Source organism: Protobothrops mucrosquamatus, unplaced genomic scaffold, assembly GCF_001527695.2.
Source record: "Protobothrops mucrosquamatus isolate PMUCROS unplaced genomic scaffold, P.Mucros_1.0 scaffold1341, whole genome shotgun sequence".
Classification (NCBI taxonomy): domain Eukaryota; kingdom Metazoa; phylum Chordata; class Lepidosauria; order Squamata; family Viperidae; genus Protobothrops; species Protobothrops mucrosquamatus.
The window spans coordinates 107738-133848 of NW_015387538.1; the positions used below are offsets into that span (position 1 = coordinate 107738).

The 26111-nt window shown below is 39.3% G+C and overlaps 1 long non-coding RNA gene across 1 annotated transcript in view; it reads right to left on the reverse strand.

Moving 5' to 3' along the window:
- LOC107292441 overlaps positions 1-23956 on the reverse strand; it is a 25433-nt gene extending 1477 nt beyond the window's left edge. The window contains exons 1-2 of the long non-coding RNA XR_001549001.1: positions 23743-23956; positions 4566-4661 (exon numbers count right to left, since the gene is read on the reverse strand). This is a non-coding gene — a long non-coding RNA (uncharacterized LOC107292441). The remainder of the gene's footprint in view (positions 1-4565; positions 4662-23742) is intronic.
- Between the last annotated feature and the right edge of the window lie 2155 nt (positions 23957-26111).

The following is a 26111-nucleotide window of genomic DNA, read 5'->3' on the forward strand; positions in this document are numbered from 1 at the left end:
CTTGGCACAAGAGAAGCGAGCACTCCGTAAAGCCAGAGCTGCAAATGCTGAAGCAACAGTGTCCACATTTCTCTGTTCAGTATGTGGCAGAACATTCCGTGCTAACATCGGTCTAATCAGCCATCTACGGACACACCGTTGATGGCCCACAATCCACAAGATGTCAAGGTCTTCATCGAAATCGATGGATGAACAACAATCCATGATTAAACACAGCTAAACATGAGAAACGAACCTGTCCAGCACATACTTGGGGTTCAATTTGGTCAGGAACTTTTCTGTTATCAACTTTATTTATATTTAAATAGACATACGCATATATGCGTTTCTTTTACACGTTTCTTGGATGTCACAAAAAATCCTGTCCCCCGAGATAAAAAACAAGTTTCCCTCAAACTGACTCCCCAACTCCTACAGATTTTGAAAGAATAGGAAATATTTGTAGCCTGGGTTTTAGATTTTGGCTGTGGTTTGTTCTCCAAGCTTGTTTTAATAGAATTCTTGAACGTTTCGTTACCAAACTAGGTAACATCATCAGCAGGATTTTCTTGTCCTATTCTCAACAAGCTTGGATAACAAACCACAGCCAAAATCTAAAACCCAAGCTACAAGTTTTATAGGCGTAAAATTATTGAGACCTGATTTTCCATCAAAGGAGCAGTTAACAAACATATTGATTTAGATCCAACATATTAATATGTAAGAAACCAGACCATTCGAAGTGCCAATCAGCAAGAGAACCAATCAGCTGCTCGGAATTCAAATTTAGCATCAAACAACTGACCACACTGGCACACAAGACGCTTATGAGCTAAGGAGAATAGGACAAGAAAATCTTGCTTATGATGTTACCTAGTTTGGTAACGAAGAATTCAGGAATTATATTAAAAGAACAAACCACAGCCAAAATCCTACAGACTTGTCTGGATTCCGCTTCAATCTGTTAACCAGAGTAACTCAGAGAAGACTACCATCTAGTCCAGGCAGGAAGAAATGTGGGAGCTAAGAAGACCTGTTGGAAGGATGGAAAAGGGAAGCAACCTTGGATTGCTTGATAACAGGATAATATTAGCTTCGTTTCACTGACAGCCCCCCTCTGCAATCAGCTGCATAGCCGGACCTCTCAAAAAAATGTTCACCAAACAACTTGGGGAGCTTCACATTAAATCAGGCAACTTGCCCGCTTTGAGAGAGCCAACAGCTGTTTGGCAGGCGGAAGGAAGGGGGGCTGCCAAGGTTTTGAGACAGCGGACTCGCCTGCCTTATCACTCAGCTCCTTGTTTCAACCGATGCATGCTCCTGTTTAGTGTGCTCAATAAAGTGGGCCAGATGACCCGTCTGTCAAAACTGACCACCTCCCCAAGCCCCCTTCCTGTACCTACATCACTGTTGTAATTGGTGGCAGATGGTATCCGGCTGGCTGGTGACAAACATAACGTGGGAGGACAGCAAAACCAACAGCTTTGCCTGACACTTTTCCTTCACATATAAAATCAGGACACCGCCACTTGGTGGCAAGCCAAAACAAAGACAATGGGGACGGCACATGTTATGCCAGTAGTTTCCCCCCAAATGAAGGACAGGTTTGCATTTTAACTCGGGAGCAGAAATAGGCAGGCCTTTGGAGTCTGCTTCGTGTCCCAGAGGGAGGGAGAGCTGATTTTCACAAGTATTTTGGAGCCCTACGACATCTTGCTTCTTCTGGAGAACTATATTACCAACTCCCCCACCTCACACCCTGTAGATCATCCTTCTATGAAAAATCTGAAAAATGACTGCTAGGAACACTGCTCTTAAAAACCAGATGGAGAACACCACTAGGATCTTGATTGGAGTGATGATGTCGAACTGACATATTTAATTGAGAGCGATTTCACAAGCTTGTCGTCTTCTCTCTCCTTGGTTTAAGAGCCACATGAAAAATCTTTTTATAAACAGCGTTCTCTCTTTCTCTCCCCCTCCCTGCCAGCAGCAAATCTATGCCCGTTCGAGAGGCACATTACAGGCACTACCATGTGAAGTTCTCTATAGGGCCCTGCTAGCCTTGGGTATTCCTCCATTGTGTTCCACATACCTCAACAACAAATGTGAAACGGGCCTACTTTTGGGGGGGCGTGGCTTGGGCCTTCAGTGTGAAGTGCCCGTCTCGGTGCTGTAGCGGGCCCTTTGTTAGAAAAACACATCTTGGGTGGGATCACGTGGATTCTTTTTTTAAAGAAGGGTTTTTCAATTAGTGACTGGATGGGCCTGCTGAAGAAGTCAGCAATGCCAGCAAAGTTTTGCACACCAGTAGCTTTAGAGGAGTTTGAAGTGGGTTGATTATGAATTGTGTCCTTTTAAAATTTGAAAAACATTTGGCTTTTCCAGTCTTCCCTGGTACAGGAGATGGGATGAATGCTGACAGGACAAAGGTTTTGATGTTGTCTGTTAGTCAAGGCTGTTGTACAAAGATGCAGCCTCCAAATAGGCTCAGCTGGAGACACCACTTTCCTCCTTGTGTCCAAAGGAGAGTAGAGTTGTATAATGGAATCTATGATTTGATCAGTTGAGCTGCATAGGATATAGATCCCTTGATCTACATTTATCTAATTTGTCAGTGGGGCATATTTCCAATAGCAAGAAAGCTGAAGGGCCAGCAATGTAAGCTGTGCACATCTGTTGGCTGCTTATGCAGATGCTGATGGTCTTGGTCTTGTATTGAGACTCTACCAAAGTAGGGAAGAGCAAAATGGTAGAGAACAGCAGAGGTCAAAAGGCTTCAGTGGTAAATTTTCTTTGTATCTCTTTTTGGAATGTCATTGTAAACTTAAAAAAAAAATCTATAAACAGTCAACATTGAAGGAGAACAGCTGGAATCTACTGTCTACCTTGTTTTAATGCGTTCTCTGTGAAACATGAATTCAAGTATTTTTTTTAAAATCAGTCACCATGGACTTAGCTATTTTCACAACAGGTTTACATATCACTACTTATTTTTTGGGAGATTTTTTGTCTATGCCCACTCGCCCACCTACTTTTATTCTGTATTTTGCTTATGTAGCTCCACTCTTTATGTGCATTCTTTTTTACCATGGCTTGTCTCATTTTAAAAAATAAGGCATATACAAATGTAGGAAGCATGGCATGAGTTTTTAGATAATACAAGATGAGTGACTATAGATGAGGTAATATATTCTGTGACTTGATTAAAGTTTGAATATCTTTTCAATATTCAAGATTTGGCGGGGCAGCACATAACCAGCATTTTCGAATTTGACAACTTTAAGATGGGAGAACTTCAAGTTCCAGAATTCCCCAGTCAACCATGCTGGGTAGGGAATTTAGGGAGTTGAAGTCCATCCATCTTAAAGTTGCCAATGTTGAAAAACATTGATTTAGACTGTGTCCCATTAATATGGCTACATTTATGAAATTTCTGGAAAACCTATTGCAGCACAAATGTGTATGTGTAAATAGTATAATTTTGTCATATATTGCAGAACTAATATGAAAACAAATCCTTATTGGGCTCACTGAAATTTAATTCCAAGTTGGTGAATGTTACATAACAGTGATGGCGAACCTTTTAGAGACCGAGTGCCCCAAAACTGTCCCGCCCCCGGCCCACCCCTGCTCCCCATCCACCCACAGGGCCACCCACCGCCTCCTCAGCCTACAGCAAATTGCCCAGGCAGCCCTGCAACACCATGGTGACGATGCCCTCCGCCTGTGCCCCGGAGCATCATCTGTGCGTGACAGAGCATAGGGCAGAATCTGTCCCGCCTGCCATGTCCTTGGCTGCACTGCTCTGCGCAGCCCGTACCTGGGGACGACTCTCCTCCGTGGGGCTGCTGGTGAGGAGGGGGCCATGGGAGGCGGGGCTGGGGCAACGGCGCGCGTGCCCACAGAGAGGGCTCTGAGTGCTGCTTCTGGCACACTTGCCATAGGTTCGCCATCACTGTTATATAATGTATATCTCTTCATCTGTGAAGATGTTCAGTGGGCAGGAGCGATGGCAGAAAAGGCTTTTCTTCTGGATTTAAATTTAGATGTGATCCATGATTTTATTGTTTTGGTAACATTCATTTCCTCCTTGGGTAGTAACTATTTTTCTTGTTGGGTATGCCCCTTCAGAATAAAAATGGTTCACCACAGAAAGACTTGTGAACCAGATCCATGAAATGATGTGTGATTAAGAATACTGCTGTACATAATTTTACTATAACATGTTTGGGCGACTACAGCAAAGAGTCAGATTGGTGTAGTAGTTACTGTAAGGTACAAAGCTAGAAACGAGGAGAGCATGAATTCTAATCCTACCTTAAGCACAAAGGTACCTGAGTGATTTTGGGCCAGTCACTTTGCCTAAGCCCTAGGAAGCTTGCAATGGCAAACCACTTCTTGCCAAGAGAGCTGCAGAAACTATTCTAGGCAGTTGTTGAGAGTCAAGACTGATTCGAAAGTGCACGCACACATGCATATACACAACACCATAAACTTTTATAATGCAGTTGATGTCAAAGAGTTGTAACTATGAGCCAAATAAATAAGATGGGGAGAAGACACACAGGCAAGCTAAAGATTACCTACAACCCAGGTGGACTTTTCACACATGCACATTCCCTCACATGCCGAACAAGTGCCTTATTTTCACCATACAAAGGCTTTTCTCTGATGTGATCCTGAAGGAGACATAAAAAGAGATGTTACCACTCTGAGGCTGAAACCTGTGACTTCGTTGTAGGACTCATCTTGCCCCATGGGCACTTGATAGCTATTTTTAAATTAAATAAGGAACATATTTTCCCAGTTACCAATAAAATGGACTGTGAGCAAAGTGATACTACTGCTCCTTGTGATGAAGTAGAAGTCATCAACCTGGTGCCCTCTACCTACTCCCAAATTGCTACTCCCAGATTGGCAGTCAGCATGTCCAGTGGTTACACTGGCTGGTATTTCCAGGAATTGCAATTTCACCACAACTGGAAGGCATCAATTTGGGTAATTTATGTTGATATTTTGCAGAACAAAGGTCTGTTTGTATCCTTACATTCACATAGATTGACTTGCCTCAGCAAAAATTGACTTGTAGCAATCAAATGAATAATTGCTATAAGGATAGTAATGGAGAGATGATAAAACTGTTGAGGCTTTTGTTTGCATGTTTTATACTACTTTTAACAGTTACAGTATGTTATTTAATGATTTTGTTCCCCTTTTCTATTGGTGATCAAGTAAAGAATAAAAGCAGCTGCAACTATTATTTACCATCTTTACTCAGAGGGTGGATATTCAAATTTCTGATGTTTTTCTAGTATACCTGTAATTACAAAATAATAACTTTTATTTTCTAACAGCAGCTAAAATATGAATAATTTCAAAAGCTATTTTGAGCTTTTGTGTAACATTTTTTGGCTATTGATTTCAAGATGATTTCTGAAATGCAAAAGTTATGTGTTTGGGATTTTTGTTTCAGAAACAATATATTTTATCTGGCTAAGTGCATATACCACAATGTCATAATGGGATTTGCTTGGTTTATGGCTTCGTTCATGAATTAACTCGACTAATATGATATATTTAGCAAAGTGTGAAATGTAAAATGTGAATATGGGTTTTTTTTAATGTAGCTTTGAGCATTTAATTCATAAGTGTTTATCCTGTACTAAATCTGTCTTTTAAATGCTATGACTTAGTTTTGTTTATGCATGTATATTTCCTGAAGGCCTCTGCCGGCAAAACAGAGGCTGGGGCGCGACACATGCGTCATCTGGGAGCTCCATTCTTTCCTGAAGGCCTCTCCTGGCAAAATGGAGGCCGGGGGCGACGAGCAGCCATAGAAGAAGTGGGCCATTGATAGCTACGTGGGGTCCTTCTGGACGGGGCTGTTGGTGCCGCTGCTGTGAGGCACGATAGTGGAAAAGACATCCCCCGAAAGTAAGACCTACTGCCTCTTTTGGAGGAAAAAAAATATAAGACTGGGTCTTATTTTCAGGGAAACACAGTATATTTGTGTCTTCTAAAATGTTCTAAAGAGAATAGTTATTTTCTGCTACCAATTAAAACTTCAAAATATGGCACATATTATTTGTGTGCACGCTCTTATGCAAAATTTAAAAATAGTGGATGGGTGTTATCTGACATTAACCATTTGCTCCTAAAAAGGACAATCAGGGCTCCTGTTTGCCACAGAGGAAAAATGCCCATTTTCTCTCTTTTTCAAATAGTAGGCTGGGGAACACTTTAGCAAAAGCAAGTCTGTGTTTCTGAATCAGCTCAAAAGCTTTGTGCTGGGCAAGGATTTTTAGAATTTGAGGGAGGCCGAGACAGAAGGTTTTATTTCAACACCGACTTTCTTATTCCTATGACATTTAATAATAATAAATAATAATAATAAAAAATAATAACAACAAAACAACAACAACAATAACAATAATCATCATAAAGTTGGAAGGGACCCTGGAGGTCATCGAGTCCAACCCTCTGCTCAGGCAGGAACCCTACACCATTTCAGACAAATGGCTGTCCAGTCTCTTCTTAAAAACTTCCAGTGTTGGAGCATTCACCGCTTCTGGAGGCAGGTTGTTCCATTGGTTAATTGTTCTAACTGTCAGGAAGTTTCTCCTTAGTTCTAAGTTGCTTCTCTCCTTGATCAGTTTCCATCCGTTGCTTCTCATCCTGCCTTCAGGCGCCTTGGAGAATAGCTTGACTCCCTCTTCTTTGTGGCAGCCCCTAAGATATTGGAACACTGCTATCATGTCCCCCCTCGCCCTTCTCTTCGTTAAACTAGATATACCCAATTCCAGCAACTGTTCCTTATATGTTTTAGCCTCCAGTCCCCTAATCATCTTTGTTGCTCTTCTCTGTACTCTTTCTAGAGTCTCAGCATCTTTTTTACATTGTGGTGACCAAAACTGGATGCAGTATTCCAAGTGTGGCCTTACTAAGGCATTGTAAAGTGGTATTAATACTTCACATGATCTTGATTCTTTTAACTTTAACTTTAATCACATTTATACCCCGCCCTTCTCCTAGTGGACTCAGGGCGGCTTACAGCCAGTTTAAAACAGAATAGCTAATACAATATACAAAATTTAAAAAGTGGTTAAAATGAAATATTAATATAGGCCTTTTCTTTTTTTAAAAGTTATTTAAAAACCAAATTCTATCCCTCTGTTAATGCAGCCCAGCACTGTGTTGGCCTTTTTGGCAGCTGCAGCACACTGCTGGCTCATATTTAAGTGATTGTCCACTAGGACTCCGAGATCCCTCTTACAGTTACTACTATTGAGCAAGGTACCCCCTATACTATACCTGTACATTTGGTTTTTCTTGCCTAAATGTAGAATCTTACTTTTTTCACCACTGAATTTCATTTTGTTAGATAGCGCCCAGTGTTCAAGTCTGTCCAGGTCCTCCTGTATCTTAAGCCTGTCTTCTGGAATGTTGGCTATTCCTGCCAGCTTGGTGTCATCTGCAAATTTGATGAGTTCCCCATCTATCCCCTCGTCCAAATCATTGATGAAGATGTTGAAGAGCACTGGGCCTAGAACAGAGCCCTGGGGCACCCCACTACACACTTCCCTCCATGTAGATGCAGTTCCATTGAGGACCACACGCTGAGTACGGCCAGTCAGCCAGCTACGAATCCATCTGGTGGTGATGCTGTCTAACCCACATTTTTCTACCTTATCGAGTAGTAGGTTGTGATCTACTTTATCAAATGCCTTACTGGAGTCCAAGTAAATTATATCCACAGCATTCCTCTGATCCACTAATTTTGTCACTTGGTCAAAGAATGTAATAAGGTTTGTCTGGCATGATCTGTTTTTGACAAACCTATGTTGGCTTTTGGTAATGACTTTGTTTGCCTCTAGGTGTTCGCTGATTCGTTGTTTGATTATCTTTTCCAGAATCTTCCCAGGTATTGAGGTCAGGCTGATAGGTCTGTAATTTCCTGAATCCATTTTTTTTTCCTTTTTTGAAGATGGGAACTACATCAGCTCTTTTCCAGTCCTCTGGTAGTTCCCCAGTGCTCCAAGATCTTTGAAAAATATAGTTCAGTGGTTCTGAGATCACATCTGCAAGTTCCTTGAGAACCCTAGGGTATAATCCATCTGGTCCTGGTGATTTTAACTCGTCTAGGCTGGACAGGTGCTCACTTATCATTTTCTTGCCTATATTAACTTGTGTTTCTATACTGTTTTTTAATGGCACTATTTTTGATAGGTTGGTCTGTTTTTTCCCTTTGTGTAAAGACAGATGCAAAAAACGGGTTAAATAGTTCTGCTTTCTCCCTATTGCTAGTCACCTTCTTGCCACTTTCACCCACTAATGGACCAATCGTTTCCTTCACTTTTTCTTGTTTTTTACATGTTGAAATAAGCTTTTTTTGTTATTTTTGACTTTGGTCGCAAGCCTTAGTTCATTTTGAGCCTTGACTTTCCTCACTTCATCTTTGCAGGCTCGGGCTATTTGTTGATATTCTGATTTAGTTATGTGCCCCTCTTTCCACTTTCTATACTTGTCCTTTTTATCTTTCAATTTGTCAGAGAGTTCTTTATGCAGCCATGCTGGTTTCTTTTGAGAGCTGTTATTTTTCCTCTTTGTTGGTATTGAGGTAGAACAAGGGCCGCATCCAGAAACCCCCTCCCTCCTCTTTCATCTCATCTCACCTATGCTGTTCAAGCATTTGGATTATTTGTGAGTCATTGAATACGCTTTCTGACTTCACCAGGGATGGGGGTGTGAAAAACAATCCTCAAGCCTTAGAAGCACCTTTGGACATTTGTATGGACCACTTGCCTACAGTTCCTTTAACCAAGCACATCCTGAAGTGCCGTTTTGGTTTCAAATCTGAAATGCTGCATAGCTCTATTGCCTGTTCTAGCCAAGAGGAATCCTGAATAGAATTACAGTAGGAAGCTGCTTCCTATTTTCTCCTTCAGTGCAAGAATCTGATAAAGCATAAATAGCACGGTCTCATTCTCTCTCTCTCTAAACTGAACGTGGCTTGTAGAATGGTGGTAGAAGTAATGCTTCCTTCAGCAGCTGAATAACCTCTTTGTGGTTCTTATTTTCAAATAAGTGCAATAACAAGTAAGAGAAAGGATAATATAATTTTACAATATTTGTAGCTTGTAAAGGGGCTAGTGCTTTATATTCCCTGTTCCTTGGTCAGATGAGGGAATTGACTGGGCATCAAAAAGAGAAGGGTTGCTGTGGTAAGAACTATCGATTTCTTGGTAGAAGTAAATGGGGGTTTAAAAAGAGGTTTAATTAGCTCAATTTATGAACCTTAGAAGAACACTATAAAAAGTATGTCTATAGGAGGGGTTAAAGGAGCTAGGAGACCATATACAGCTAATAACATCAGCAGACGCTGCTCTGTTGACGCCACTGACTGATGAAATATTCTGCCATATCACAATTTTGCTATGAAAAGCACTAGTAGGCTTTAACAAGTCCCCTAATTAAACCAGTTACTATAAAATTCCTTTTTCTGAACAACTGATGATTCTGGCTCAATGTTCACACTTCCTTGTCTAAATGTTGTTTCGATTTAAAAATTTTGTTAAGTTCTTCAGCAGTGAAACCTAGCTTCTAGACAAAGAAAGCCTAAATTCTGCAGTTTATCCAAATATTACAAAGGCAGAAAATTGGCAAGATGGGTTTCAAAACTGTTTCTTCTGATTGTGGAAATGGTATAAGAGATATTTTGTTCATTTGTATCCTGCCTTTATTAATATTATTTTAATAAGTAACTCAAGGTGGAACATACCTAATACTCTTTCCTCTTCCCCACCACAGGCTGTGATTCTGTGCATGGCAAGTCTTTGGCTTTTCATGTCTTCATGTATACCATTCTAGCCATTAATAATTACAACTTGAGCTTAATTAAAACATATGGCTGTGTATTTATGTGGATTAAAGATGAAATTCTCAAGATAATAATATTAATATTATTAATAATAATAATAATTAATAATAATAAAGTTGGAAGGGACATTGGAGGTCATCTAGTCCAACCCTCTGCTCAGGCAGGAAACCCTATATTATTTCAGACAAATGGCTGTCCAGTCTCTTCTTAAAAACTTTCAGTGTTGGAGCATTCACAACTTCTGGAGGCACTGATTAATTGTTCTGACTGTCAGGAAATTTCTCCTTAGTTCCAGGTTGCTTCTCTCCTTGATTAGTTTCCACCCGTTGCTTGTCTTGCCTTCAGGTGTTTTGGAGAATAGCTTGACTCCCTCTTCTTTGTGGCAGCCCCTGAGATATTGGAACACTGCTATCATGTCACCCCTAGCCCTTCTCTTCATTAAACTAGACATACCCAATTCCAGCAACCGTTCCTTATATGTTTTAGCCTCCAGTCCCCTAACCATCTTTGTTGCTCTTCTCTGTACTCTTTCTAGAGCAGGGGTGTCAAACTTGCAATGTCACGTGACGTATCACGACATATAGTGACTTTTTTTCCATTGCCGGCAATGGGGTGGGCGCGGTTTCGCCATGACGTATCCAGCCCGTGGGCCGGCAGTTTTATACTCCTGTTCTAGAGTCTCAACAATTCTTTTACATCGTGGTGACTAAACCTGGATGTAGTATTCCAAGTATGGCCTTACCAAGGCATTGAAAAGTGGTATTAACACTTCATGTGATCTTGATTCTATCCCTCTGTTAATGCAGCCTAGCACACTGCTGGCTCATATTTAGGTGATTGTCGACTAGGACTCCGAGATCAGTCTCACAGTTACTACTATTGAACAAGGTATCAACTGTACCAGTAATGGCGAACATTTTAGAGACCAAGTGCCCCAAAACTGGCCCCGCCCCCACTCCACCCCATCCCCCACCCCACCTGCCCGCAGGGCCACACACCGCCTCCAGGTCCCACCACAGATCGCCCAGGCAGCCCAGCAGCGCAATGGCGGTCACTCCCTCTGCCCGCGCCCTGCAGTATCAACTGTGCACGATGGGGTGTGACAGCAGAGTCTTGTCTACGCTGCCTGGCTGCCATGTCCTTGGCTGCGCTGCTCCATGTGGGCCATGCTCAGGGGCGACTCTCCTTCAGAGGGCTGCTGGAGAGGAAGGGGTTGCAGGGGGAGGCACGTGTGCCCACAGAGAGGGCTCCGAGTGCCGCCTCTGGCACCCGTGCCATAGGTTCGCCACCACTGAACTATACTATACCTATGCATTTGGTTTTTCTTGCCTAAATGTAGAACCTTACTTTTTTCACCATTGAATTTCATTTTGTTAGATAGCACCCAATGTTCAAATCTGTCAAGATCCTTCTGTATCTTAAGCCTATCTTCTGGAGTGCTGGCTATTCCTGCCATCTTGGTGTCTGCAAATTTGATGAGTTCCACATCTATCTCCTCATCCAAATCATTGATGAAGATGTTGAAGAGCACTGGGCCCAGAACAGAGTCCTGGGGCACGCCACTACACACTTCCCTCCATGTAGATGCAGTTCCATTGAGGAGTACACGTTGAGTACGGCCGGTCATCCAGCTACGAATCCATCTGGTGGTGATGCCTTCTAACCCACATTTTTCTATCTTATCAAGTAGTAGGTTGTGATCTACTTTATCAAATGCCTTACTGAAGTCCAAGTGAATTATATCCACAGCATTCCTCTGGACCACTAATTTTGTCACCTGGTCAAAGAACGCAATATGATTTGTCTGGCATGATCTGTTTATGACAAACCCATGTTGGCTTTTGGTAATGATTTTGTTTGCCTCTCGGTGTTTGCTGATTCCCAGGTATTAAGATCAGGCTGATAGGTCTGTATTTTCCTGGATCATTTTTTCCCCCTTTTCGAAGATGGGAACTACATCAGCTCTTTTTCAGTCCTCTGGTAGTTCCCCAGTGCTCCAGGATCTTTGAAAGATATAGTTCAGTGGTTTTGAGATCACATCTGCCAGTTCCTTCACAACCTTGGGGTGTAATCCATCTGGTCCTGGTGATTTGAACTCATTTAGGGTGGACAGGTGCTCACTTACCATTTTGCCTATCTTAACTTGTGTTTCTAATCTGTTTTTTACAGTACTGTTTTTGATAGGTTGGACTGTTTTTTCCCTTTGTGTAAAGATGGATGCAAAAAATGAGTTAAGTAGTTCTGTTTTCTCCCTGTTGCTTGTCACCTTCTTGCCAATTTCTCCCACTAATGGACCAATCATTTCCTTAACTTATTTCTTGTTGTTTACATGTAGAAGGAAGCTTTTTTTGTTATTTTTTACTTTTGTCACAAGCCTTAGTTCATTTTGAGCCTTAGCTTTCCTCACTTCATCTTTGCAGGCTCGGGCTATTTGCTGATATTCTGCCTTTGTTATGTGCCCCTCTTTCCACTTTTTATATTTGTCTTTTTTGTCTTTCAATTTATCAGAGAGTTCTTTATGCAGCCATGCTGGTTTCTTTTGAGAGCTGTTGTTTTTCTTCTTCACTGGTATTGTGCTAGACTGGGCTTTTATAATCTCACTTTTCAAAATTTCCCAAGCTGCTTGAGTTGTTGTCCCCTTGAGGATTCTCATCCATGGAATCCTTCCCAAGCTGTCTCTTAAGTTTGTTGAAATTAGCTCTCTTAAAGTCCAAGACTCTAGTTTGACTATGTTCTATTGCTTGTGCTTACATAATGTTGAATTCCAATATTACATGATCACTCCCCCCCTAAGGTTTCTGTGGCTTCAATACCTTCTATCATTTCATCTCTGTTAGTGAGAATTAAGTCCAATATGGCCGATCTCCTAGTTCCCTTCTCTACTTTTTGGGAGACAAAGTTGTCTGCTAGATTTGTCAGGAATCTGTTTGATCTTCCACTTGGTGCAGGGTTTGTCTCCCAGTTGATGTCAGGGTAATTAAAGTCCCCCATTACTATTGTGATGTGCTTCCTACATACCTTAGTTAACTGACTAGCAAAAAGTTCATCTATTTCCTCTATTTGGTTGGGTGGCCTATAGTATAAACCTATGGCAATGTCATTTCCCCCCCTTTTATATTGACCCGAATGCATTCAAGACAGTTTTCACCATTGTTCTGCTCTATTCCTTTAGAGATGTAGTTATTTCTTATATAGAGAGCAACTCAACCTCCTCTTTTATTTAGTCAGTTTCTTTTAAATAATTTAAATCTCTCTAGCTGTGTGTTCCATTTGTGGGTTTCATTCCACCAAGTTTCCATAATGGCAACAATATCATATCTGCCCTCATTTACCCTGTTTATTGCTCATACTCTGTGGGTTGGTGTATAGACATTTGAGTCCTTTATGACCGACCCTGTGTTTACTTTCTACGTAACCTGTGTGGTGCCTGAGTTCCCCTATTTTCTTACCACCTGTTTGATTAGTGTACTTGGCTTGGCACTCACTATTAAAAGCTTGATTTTGCTTGACAGCAAGGTTGATATTCTTATCCGCACAACATCTATGTTACATGCACTGATAACCCTATAATTTTTAGATTGCCGGGAACAGGAATGTTCTGTATCAATTAACTCACTGTCCCAGTTGTTCAGTTAAATATTTCTCCAGAAAATCTGTAAATTTATTGCCAAGTAACTCAGTCCCTTTCTTTGATGGATGCAAACCATCTCTTTTGTACAAGTTTTCATTGGACCAGCTGCAGACATTGTGACTTAGTATACTGTGTGTGTGTGCATAGTATATACTATGTTTCTTTGAGAGTAGTGAAATTGGCTAAATCAGAGGTGTTGATTAAAACCGGAAGAATTGCTTTCTTTTAATTATTTTCATACTGCACAAAAAGTTCCCAAGACTTTAAGCAGGAAAACACTGAGGGGATGTCATTATGCATCAGGCTCAACCAGAGGATTTTCCAAACCCACAAGACTGGAATCTTTTTATTGGACCCAGAGAATCTTTTTTAATTTACATTGGACACAAGATTTAAAAAATATTTAACAGATTTGTATTTCCCAATTTAATTCTGAGTTACGTAGGTATACAAATAGCAGTATAAAACAATAAAACATTTATGATAAATATAAACATTAAAACATCCATGGTAAATAAGCTGACCATATTTTATGTAAAACATCTGCAGAGAAATTACATTTGTGGGGAAATATGGAGTTGAAAATCTTCCCTGCCGTCTAAGTTAAGCCAGGGAATTTTTTAACAAGTGACAATGAAATTCACCCCTTCTAAATTCTTTTACTGAACTGGGAAATCTAGGTTATGGGAAGTCATGTATGTCTGCAGCAGCAGATGCTCTCCCCAGGAGTCTGCATTCAGGGAAGATTGGAACTGAAGTAACCTCTATTTTGAACCACCAAGGAGAGAGGGATTTCAAAACATCCAATGACTCTAAAGTCACTTTGAAAAGTGTTAGTCTGGGCAGCAACAGTTTGCTAAGATTGTTATGGTGAATTTTTGAAAGCTGCTGTTGTTGAAAGGAATGGGAGATTGGTGTCCTATGTGCTTTATGGTGCTTACCTGAAAGTTGCAGAGATGGGCGTTAGGAAAGTTGATGTAATTAGATCTTGATTTGATCTAATAAAGCACTCCTTAGGATATTAAGTAAAGGGAGTCATTAAAATCATTGGATGCAGAATAGTTATGCCTGTTGTGTAATGTATAATCAAGCTTTTGAAATGGAAGACATCTTAGCAGATTTTGAGAACTTAACTAAAAATACAGATCTATGATGGGAGGTTTTGACTGATTGCATTATGTCATTCATCCACCTAGAATGATTCTGGGAAAACAAAGCTTTCTGCTGCCATATTATTTGGGGGCATTACTCCCCCCACCCTCCGCACAAAACAATACAACTATACTCGTTTTTTTCATTTTGTTGAATCTGGTTTGTTTTAAATATATATATCAAGCGTTCTGTCTTTTTTGAGTTCTAAACCACATTGACTTGTGTCAGTACTCAGTGACACCAAAGTAATTTGGTGATTACCCCTCTCCCCTCAAGCTGTATTTGTATGCTGCATATTTGCAAGATTGTAAGTGGTTTATAAATCATAAAACTATAAAATATTCATAAAGCAAACCACCCTAATAAATAGATTACTAAAACTATTAATAATCTGCTGTTATCTGTATTTGTCTTTATGATTTTGCAAAATGCCATCACAGTGGGGGAAATCTGATCTTATTCTAATGTGAACAGACTACTGCTTTATATCCAATCTTTTACCAAGATGTGTAGTTAAATAAACCCTTACATACACAATTATAGTTTCATTTTGACCTGTGGGGGTATGCTGGTTCAAATGCACAAGGCATTTCATAGCAACTGAAGTTCATAGTACAAATAACAATATATAGCCTTATGTATTAGTGGTACCTTATCCATCAAGTGTGATGACTCTTATGTAGCCCAAACTGCACTATTCATAAAGCAGAACAAAAAAACATGGTAGGGTTAGGTATACCTACTTTACTGGCTTTCTACCTATTTCAAACCGTTAAGTCTTTTGTTGTAGGTTCTATTTTTTTTTTTTTTCCTTTCTTACTATTTATTTATTTTTTATTATTTAAACCGACAAACAAAACAAAACAAAACATAATACATATATATACACAATATATATTTTAACATCAACTTCGTGCCAGTATTTCTCTATTTTTTACATTTTCCCCCTTATTCTTTTTTAAAGTATTTATCCTTATTGCCCCATTATTTCTTGTTTACATTTTTCTTCCTTCATNAGCCATGCTGGTTTCTTTTGAGAGCTGTTATTTTTCCTCTTTGTTGGTATTGAGGTAGAACAAGGGCCGCATCCAGAAACCCCCTCCCTCCTCTTTCATCTCATCTCACCTATGCTGTTCAAGCATTTGGATTATTTGTGAGTCATTGAATACGCTTTCTGACTTCACCAGGGATGGGGGTGTGAAAAACAATCCTCAACCCTTAGAAGCGCCTTTGGACATTTGTATGGACCACTTGCCTGCAGTTCCTTTAACCAAGCACATCCTGAAGTGCTGTTTTGGTTTCAAATTGAAATGCTGCATAGCTCTATTGCCTGTTCCAGTCAAGAGGAATCCTGAATAGAATTACAGTAGGAAGCTGCTTCCTATTTTCTCCTTCAGTGCAAGTATCTGATAAAGCATAAATAGCACGGTCTCATTCTCTCTCTTTAAACTGAACGTGGCTTGTAGAATGGTGGTAGAAGTAATGCTTCCTTCAGTAGCTGAATAACCTCTTTGTGGTTCTTATTTTCAAATAAGTGCAATAACAAGTAAGAGAAAGGATAATATAATTTTACAATATTTGTAGCTTGTAAAGGGGCTAGTGCTTTATATTCCCTGTTCCTGGGTCAGATGAGGGAATTGACTGGGCGTCAAAAAGAGAAGGGTTGCTGTGATAAGAACTATCGATTTCTTGGTAGAAGTGAATGGGGTTTTAAAAAGAGGTTTAATTAGCTCAATTTATGAACCTTAGAACACTATAAAAAGTATGTCTATAGGAGGGTTAAAGGAGCTAGGAGACCATATACAGCTAATAACATCAGCAGACGCTGCTCTGTTGACGCCACTGACTGATGAAATATTCTCCCATATCACAATTTTGCTATGAAAAGCACTAGTAGGCTTTAACAAGACCCCTAATTAAACCAGTTACTATAAAATTCCTTTTTCTGAACTACTGATGATTCTGGTTCAATGTTCACACTTCCTTGTCTAAATGTTGTTTCGATTTAAAAATTTTGTTAAGTTCTTCAGCAGTGAAACCTAGCTTCTAGACAAAGAAAGCCTAAATTCTGCAGTTTATCCAAATATTACAAAGGCAGAAAATTGGCAAGATGGGTTTCAAAACTGTTTCTTCTGATTGTGGAAATGGTATAAGAGATATTTTGTTCATTTTTATCCTGCCTTTATTAATATTATTTTAATAAGTAACTCAAGGTGGAACATACCTAATACTCTTTCTTCTTCTCCACAACAGGCTGTGATTCTGTGCATGGCAAGTCTTTGGCTTTTCATGTCTTCAGGTATACCATTCTAGCCATTAATAATTATAACTTGAGCTTAATTAAAACATATGGCTGTGTATTTGTGTGGATTAAAGATGAAATTCTCAAGATAATAATATTATTATTATTATTAATAATAATAATAAAGTTGGAAGGGACCTTGGAGGTCATCTAGTCCAACCCTCTGCTCAGGCAGGAAACCCTATATCATTTCAGACAAATGGCTGTCCAGTCTCTTCTTAAAAACTTCCAGTGTTGGAGCATTCACAACTTCTGGAGGCACTGATTAATTGTTCTGACTGTCAGGAAATTTCTCCTTAGTTCCAGGTTGCTTCTCTCCTTGATTAGTTTTCACCCGTTGCTTGTCTTGCCTTCAGGTGTTTTGGAGAATAGCCTGACTCCCTCTTCTTTGTGGCAGCCCCTGAGATATTGGAACACTGCTATCATGTCACCCCTCGTCCTTCTCTTCATTAAACTAGACATACCCAATTCCAGCAACTGTTCCTTATATGTTTTAGCCTCCAGTCCCCTAACCATCTTTGTTGCTCTTATCTGTACTCTTTCTAGAGCAGGGGTGTCAAACTTGCAATGTCACGTGACGTATCACGACATATCGTGACTTTTTTTCCATTGCCGGTAATGGGATGGGCGCGGTTTCGCCATGACGCATCCGGCCCGTGGGCCGGCAGTTTTATACTCCTGTTCTAGAGTCTCAACAACTCTTTTACATCATGGTGACTAAACCTGGATGCAGTATTCCAAGTATGGCCTTACCAAGGCATTGTAAAGTGGTATTAACACTTCACATGATCTTGATTCTATCCCTCTTTTAATGCAGCCTAGCACACTGCTGGCTCATATTTAGGTGATTGTCGACTAGGACTCCGAGATCCCTCTCACAGTTACTACTATTGAACAAAGTATCAACTATATCAGTAATGGCAAACCTTTTAGAGACCGAGTGCCCAAAAACTGACCCCGCCCCCACTCCATCCCCTGCCCCACCCCCGCTCCACCCCATCCCCCACTCCACCTGCCCGCAGGGCCACTCACTGCCTCCAGGTCCCACCGCAGATCGCCCAGGCAGCCCAGCAGCGCAATGGCAATCACTCCCTCTGCCCGCGCCCTGCAGCATCAACTGTGCACGATGGAGTGTGAGGGCAGAGTCTTGTCTACACTGCCTGGCTGCCATGTCCTTGGCTGCGCTGCTCCATGTGGGCCATGCTCAGGGGCGACTCTCCTTCAGGGGGCTGCTGGAGAGGAAGGGGTCGCAGGGGGAGGCACGTGTGCCCACAGAGAGGGTTCCGAGTGCCGCCTCTGGCACCCGTGCCATAGGTTCGCCACCACTGAACTATACTATACCTGTGCATTTGGTTTTTCTTGCCAAAATGTAGAATCTTACTTTTTTCACCATTGAATTTCATTTTGTTAGATAGCGCCCAGTGTTCAAGTCTGTCAAGATCCTTCTGTATCTTAAGTCTATCTTCTGGAGTGCTGGCTATTCCTGCCATCTTGGTGTCTGCAAATTTGATGAGTTCCACATCTATCTCCTCATCCAAATCATTGATGAAGATGTTGAAGAGCACTGGGCCCAGAATAGAGCCCTGGGGCACGCCACTACACACTTCCCTCCATGTAGATGCAGTTCCATTGAGGACTACATGTTGAGTACAGCCGGTCAGCCAGCTACGAATCCATCTGGTGGTGATGCCTTCTAACCCACATTTTTCTATCTTATCAAGTAGTAGGTTGTGATCTACTTTATCAAATGCCTTACTGAAGTCCAAGTGAATTATATCCACAGCATTCCTCGGTCCACTAATTTTGTCACCTGGTCAAAGAACGCAATATGATTTGTCTGGCATGATCTGTTTATGACAAACCCATGTTGGCTTTTGGTAATGATTTTGTTTGCCTCTAGGTGTTTGCTGATTCCCAGGTATTAAGATCAGGTTGATAGGTCTGTAGTTTCCTGGATCATTTCCCCCCCTTTTTCGAAGATGGGAACTACATCAGCTCTTTTTCAGTCCTCTGGTAGTTCCCCAGTGCTCCAGGATCTTTGAAAGATATAGTTCAGTGGTTTTGAGATCACATCTGCCAGTTCCTTCACAACCTTGGGGTGTAATCCATCTGGTCCTGGTGATTTGAACTCGTCTAGGGTGGACAGGTGCTCACTTACCATTTTGCCTATCTTAACTTGTGTTTCTAATCTGTTTTTTACGTACTGTTTTTGATAGGTTGGACTGTTTTTTCCCTTTGTGTAAAGATGGATGCAAAAAACGAGTTAAGTAGTTCTCTTTTCTCCCTGTTGCTTGTCACTTTCTTGCCAATTTCTCCCACTAATGGACCAATCATTTCCTTAACTTATTTCTTGTTGTTTACATGTAGAAAGAAGCTTTTTTTGTTATTTTTGACTTTTGTCACAAGCCCTATTCATTTTGAGCCTTAGCTTTCCTCACTTCATCTTTGCAGGCTCAGGCTATTTGCTGATATTCTGCCTTAGTTATGTGCCTTTCTTTCCACTTTCTATATTTGTCTTTTTTGTCTTTCAATTTATCAGAGTTCTTTATGCAGCCATGCTGGTTTCTTTTGAGAGCTGTTGTTTTTCTTCTTCATTGGTATTGTGCTAGACTGGGCTTTTATAATCTCACTTTTCAAAATTTCCCAAGCTGCTTGAGTTGTTTGCCCCTTGAGGATTCTCATCCATGGAATCCTTCCCAAGCTCTAAGTTTGTTGAAATTAGCTCTCTTAAAGTCCAAGACTCTAGTTTGACTATGTTCTATTGCTTGTGCTTACATAATGTTGAATTCCAATATTGCATGATCACTCCCCCCCTAAGGTTTCTGTGGCTTCAATACCTTCTATCATTTCATCTCTGTTAGTGAGAATTAAGTCCAATATGGCCGATCCCCTAGTTCCCTTCTCTACTTTTTGGGAGACAAAGTTGTCTGCTAGATTTGTCAGGAATCTGTTTGATCTTCCACTTGGTGCAGAGTTTGTCTCCTAGTTGATGTCAGGGTAATTAAAGTCCCCCATTACTATTGTGATGTGCTTCCTACATACCTTAGTTAACTGACTAGCAAAAAGTTCATCTATTTCCTCTATTTGGTTGGGTGGCCTATAGTATAAACCTATGGCAATGTCATTTCCCCCCCTTTTATATTGACCCAAATGCATTCAAGACAGTTTTCACCATTGTTCTGCTCTATTCCTTTAGATATGTAGTTATTTCTTATATAGAGAGCAACTCAACCTCCTCTTTTATTTGGTCAGTTTCTTTTAAATAATTTAAATCTCTGTAGCTGTGTGTTCCATTTGTGGGTTTCATTCCACCAAGTTTCCATAATGGCAACAATATCATATCTGCCCTCATTTACCTGAATTTCTAATTCACCCTGTTTATTGCTCATACTCTGTGGGTTGGTGTATAGACATTTGAATCCTTTATGACCGACCCTGTGTTTACTTTCTACGTAACCTGTGTGGTGCCTGAGTTCCCCTATTTTCTTACCACCTGTTTGATTAGTGTACTTGGCTCGGCACTCACTATTAAAAGCTTGATTTTGCTTGACAGCAAGGTTGATATTCTTATCCGCACACACATCTATGTTACATGCACTGATAACCCTATAATTTTTAGATTGCTGGGAACAGGAATGTTCTGTATCAATTAACTCACTGTCCCAGTTGTTCAGTTAAATATTTCTCCAGAAAATCTGTAAATTTATTGCCAAGTAACTCAGTCCCTTTCTTTGGTGGATGCAAACCATCTCTTTTGTACAAGTTTTCATTGGACCAGCTGCAGACATTGTGACTTAGTATACTGTGTGTGTGTGTGTGTGTGTGTATAGTATATACTATGTTTCTTTGAGAGCAGTGAAATTGGCTAAATCAGAGGTGTTGATTAAAACCGGAAGAATTGCTTTCTTTTAATTATTTTCATACTGCACAAAAAGTTCCCAAGACTTTAAGCAGGAAAACACTGAGGGGATGTCATTATGCATCAGCCTCAACCAGAGGATTTTCCAAACCCACAAGACTGGAATCTTTTTATTGGACCCAGAGAATCTTTTTTAATTTACATTGGACACCAAAAATTTAAAAATATTTAACAGATTTGTATTTCCCAATTTAATTCTGAGTTACGTAGGTTTACAAATAGCAGTATAAAACAATAAAACATTTATGATAAATATAAACATTAAAACATCCATGGTAAATAAGCTGACCATATTTTATGGAAAACATCTGCAGAGAAGTTACATTTGTGGGGAAATATGGAGCTGAAAATCTTCCCTGCCGTCTAAGTTAAGCCAGGGGGTTTTTAACAAGTGACAATGAAATTCACCCCTTCTAAATTCTTTTACTGAACTGGGAAATCTAGGTTATGGGAAGTCATGTATGTCTGCAGCAGCAGATGCTCTCCCCAGGAGTCTGCATTCAGGGAAGATTGGAACTGAAGTAACCTCTATTTTGAACCACCAAGGAGAGAGGGATTTCAAAACATCCAATGACTCTAAAGTCAATTTGAAAAGTGTTAGTCTGGGCAGCAAAAGTTTGCTAAGATTGTTATGGTGAATTCTTGAAAGTTGCTGCTGTTGAAAGGAATGGGAGATAGGTGTCCTATGTGCTTTATAGTGCTTACCTGAAAGTTGCAGAGATGGGCGTTAGGAAAGTTGATGTAATTAGATCTTGATTTGATCTAATAAAGCACTCCTTAGGATATTAAGTAAAGGGAGTCATTAAAATAATTGGATGCAGAATAGTTATGCCTGTTGTGTAATGTATAATCAAGCTTTTGAAATGGAAGACACCTTAGCAGATTTTGAGAACTTAACTAAAAATACAGGTCTATGATGGGAAGGTCTTGACTGACTGCATTATGTCATTCATCCACCTAGAATGATTCTGGGAAAAGAAAGCTTTCTGCTGCCATATTATTTGGGGGCATTACTTCCCCCACCTCCCGCACAAAACAATACAACCATACTCGTTTTTTTCATTTTGTTGAATCTGGTTTGTTTTAAAAATATATATCAAGTGTTCTGTCTTTTTTGAGTTCTAAACCATATTGACTTGTGTCAGTACTCAGTGACACCAAAGTAATTTGGTGATTACCCCTCTCCCCTCAAGCTGTATTTGTATGCTGCATATTTGCAAGATTGTAAGTGGTTTATAAATCATAAAACTATAAAATATTCATAAAGCAAACCACCCTAATAAATAGATTACTAAAACTATTAATAATAATTGCTGTTATCTGTATTTGTTTTTATGATTTTGCAAAATGCCATCACAGTGGGGGAAATCTGATCTTGGGGTAAAGCTGTTCTAAAGTGAACAGACTACCACTTTATATCCAATCTTTTACCAAGATGTCTAGTTAAATAAACCCTTACATACACAATTATAGTTTCATTTTGACCTGTGGGGGGTATGCTGGTTCAAATGCACAAGGAATTTCATAGCAACTGAAGTTCATAGTACAAATAACAATATATAGCCTTATGTATTAGTGGTACCTTATCCATCAAGTGTGATGACTCTTATGTAGCCCAAACTGCACTATTCATAAAGCAGAACAAAAAAACATGGTAGGGTTAGGTATACCTACTTTACTGGCTTTCTACCTATTTCAAACCGTTAAGTCTTTTGTTGTAGTTTCTAAACACAGTAAAGATGCCTGTGATATTTTAATCCATATACCGTTACACAATTTCTGAGTGCTTCACATATTACATTAACCCATATTTTATTTGGTTTTGAATTAACGTGCTTTGTGATCTCAGTCACTCTGGTTTATGAACGGGTTTCTGACTTAGCGTGATGTGTTAATCAGACCATTCTAACTTGCTTAGTAAATATTAGAATGAACTATGGTTTAATATGCTGTTTGTTTTTAAAGTGCCACACACATCTTATTTTTGCTGCAAAGGAATTAGTGTTTTATCTCCCCACACAAGGGGTGGCCCTTTATACAACTGCGATAATGCCTACTCAGTATGGCAAGTGGTGGTGAATTCAAACTAGAGCTTCTTGTTAGATCTTCAGATTATGTCACAGATGTTGACAGCATTTACACAATAAATAATAAAGATATTTATTACCCAATGAACATTTATCATTGTCTTGTATGCTCAGTATCTTTTTGAGTCTGCGTGGGCACCATTTCCTTAAAAAAAAAAAAAAAAAAGCAAAACAACAAATGGTAGCCAATATGCACAAAGTAGAAGATACTAAAGAATATCCCATCTCCACCCGAGGAGTGAATAAGAGGAATTACCTTGTTTGGAAATAATGCTGTACCAGACTGGGAGATAAAATAACGATCTACAACAAGCCATTTTTAATATATATAATCTGAAGTCAAATCTGGGTTTGGGTGATATACTAAGCCAAACCTTAATACCGTATAGCTATTCCCAGTGTATGGTGTTAGTGCAATTGTTCCTTTAATTATATTTCCAGTTGGTGAGTGTGCTTTTTGCAGATAGAACCATTTACGTTGAGAGGCACCAGATTTTGGATGCCGAGATAATGTCTGCGCAATCTGAAGCCATTTATGGGAGGACACTCTCTTGCATTCCACGAGTCTTACTTCTAAGTCAACATGCATCAGGATGTATTATTATTATTACTGAAATTGTCACCGGATGAATTTACAGACTAACCTTCAGATCTATTGCATTATGCCAAAAAGAATCTTAAAAGAATGAAAAACTTCTCTACTAAAAACTTTGAGAACACTGCAAAAATTGAAAACACTGCTCCTAAGGAGATTAATACTGTAATCTGTATACTTCCAGTAAGCATACTCACCAGTCTTTTCCAATCTGTATGAATAGACCGTCTTGTTCTATATGTGTTTGTATATTGCAGTTAGCATCTCTTGCAGCATAAGTAGTTCAGTGTCTATTTCATCTGCACTCATCTTTTTCTATTCAACAGCCAATCTTAGCGCCTCTCATACTGTACCTCACTTTCTAGTGGAGTCAGCTCCTGAATATATTCTTGCTATAAATGTTTCTGTCCTAGAATGACATTTGTAAAGAAATCAATTAGTGCTTGCCATCCGCCTTTGACCTCATTTGCCTTTTGTAGATCTCTTCAATACTTGCACTTCTGTATTCCTAATATAATTGTAAATTTTTCTGTGACTTACATGATCTTTTAAAAGCATCTTTCCTTGTTTTTCACTGTTATAACATTCTTAAATTGAATGTATTTTTTTGTTTTGTCTTTTGCTTGATAGTTTGGCTGTCATATTTCCTTGTCCATGAGTTTTTGTTAATTTTCCTTTCTATCAGGATGGTTTATTCTGGAAGTCAGTGTCATTTTTTTTTTTGGTAAAGAAAACAAAAAAACGAAATCAAAACTATTGTCGAAAGTCCAAGAAAAAGTAGATTTTAATTTAGACGATTTTAACGAGAAATGTAACGAGAATTTAAGACAGACATACTGTTTGGAAACAGTTTAGAAGTTTTGGGTAATTGAAGGAAATTACAATATTCTAATTGGTATATATTCACTGTAACTTTGTAAAGTTTTTGTTCCATAATATCAACTTGAAAGTGTCATAAGTGACTGAACTTCATTTTTTCTTTTTCTAATTCCTATCATGTAGTTAATCTGAATCTGATCTCATTTGTCCAATGATGTTTGCCTGTGAAATTTGTGAAAAATTGCTAAAAATAAACAATTTTTCCTGCAAAACTCTACCAACCAACCACTGCAATTACCCAGTCCAAATCTTCCGGTAATTCCAGGTTTCATCTTTTCAATTTTCACCTTTCCTTCCAATCACCCATTACTTATTCTTTCTGGACTCTGAATTGAGAAACTTCAATGTTTTCTGGCAAATTAAAAATTATAATATATATTATTTCAGTTATTCCATTATATAGTGGGACAGATCCTTAACAATATCCTCTTAGTATTACTCCTATTCCAGTTCTTAATGTAGTTTTATGTTATAAATCATTTCTCAAGTAACTTGACCTGCTCATACCATCCACATTCTCTTATTCCTAAACATTCAATTTAAAATGATTTTATTTTGACAACTTTAGGTTTTCCTTGGTCCAGAATCATAACTGATTGGCGCAGGTCTGTGCAATATAGATAAATGCTTCTCATATTTCATCTGCCAGTTGTATTGGTTCTTATAAAATGAGGATATGCCCTTTCAATATGAGCAGTGAGTACATTTCCTTGTGGCTTCGGTTTGGCCATATCAACTTCCAGATATAAATATGAAAGTTCAATGTTTTTTTCTCAATAAACTTTAAAATTTGCTGGTAAGGATGACTTTACTAAGAGCTCATAGTCTTGCCAGCATCATTCTCAATAGTCAGGTTTTATTGCAGAAGATGTTGGAAGCTGCCCCTCCTATTTGGATAATAGGCAGCTACCATCCCTGTCTTCCTTTTTTCCCCTTTGAGTATTACTCTAAATTTTGTAGAATTCAGAAGGCAAATACTAACCTCTTTGGAGGGCAGACTGTCATTTTACCCTAGTGCGCACACACTACAACTTTGAGGATCTAGCCAGATACATTTTCTAGCCAGCAAATCAAAAAAGCTATTTAGATGCTGAACCCAACTTCCCTAAGGATTTTAGTTGATTTATAAAACTTTCATTCGTTGTATGTAAAAAAATATGTGGAAAAAGTTTTGTTCTTGGGAAAGATTCTAATGGGGCCCCTCAGCAAGGACTCAATTTACTAGACGCTTTATTTAGATGCTCTGTTGTGCCTACAAAAAGCCTATAAGTTTGTTGCAGATTCTTTGAGCAGTTCACAAACAAGTTAAAATTGCAATTAGAACACATCTTGAATGATGAGGAATGATTCCATGGGAACAGAGCAGTATTCAGATGGAGAAGATAATCCACAAAACATGTAAGCATTAAAATAAATGAACCGCTTTTAGTACACACGCATTATTCACTAAAATCACACCAAAATGACAGCATTCATAACCAAAATGAATAAATAAATTATTTAATATTAATAGCAATACTTAGAATGAAAGTCCTCCAAGCATTGCAACAAATTATTTAAAAATTCTAGACATCCTCCAGAAATATAACTTTTCCACTTCGAAAGTTTTTCTCCGAAAGAAAAAAGAGCATTGCCTGCCTTTGTTAATCCAAAGTGTTGCCATCATACTTTATAAAGGAGAGACTTG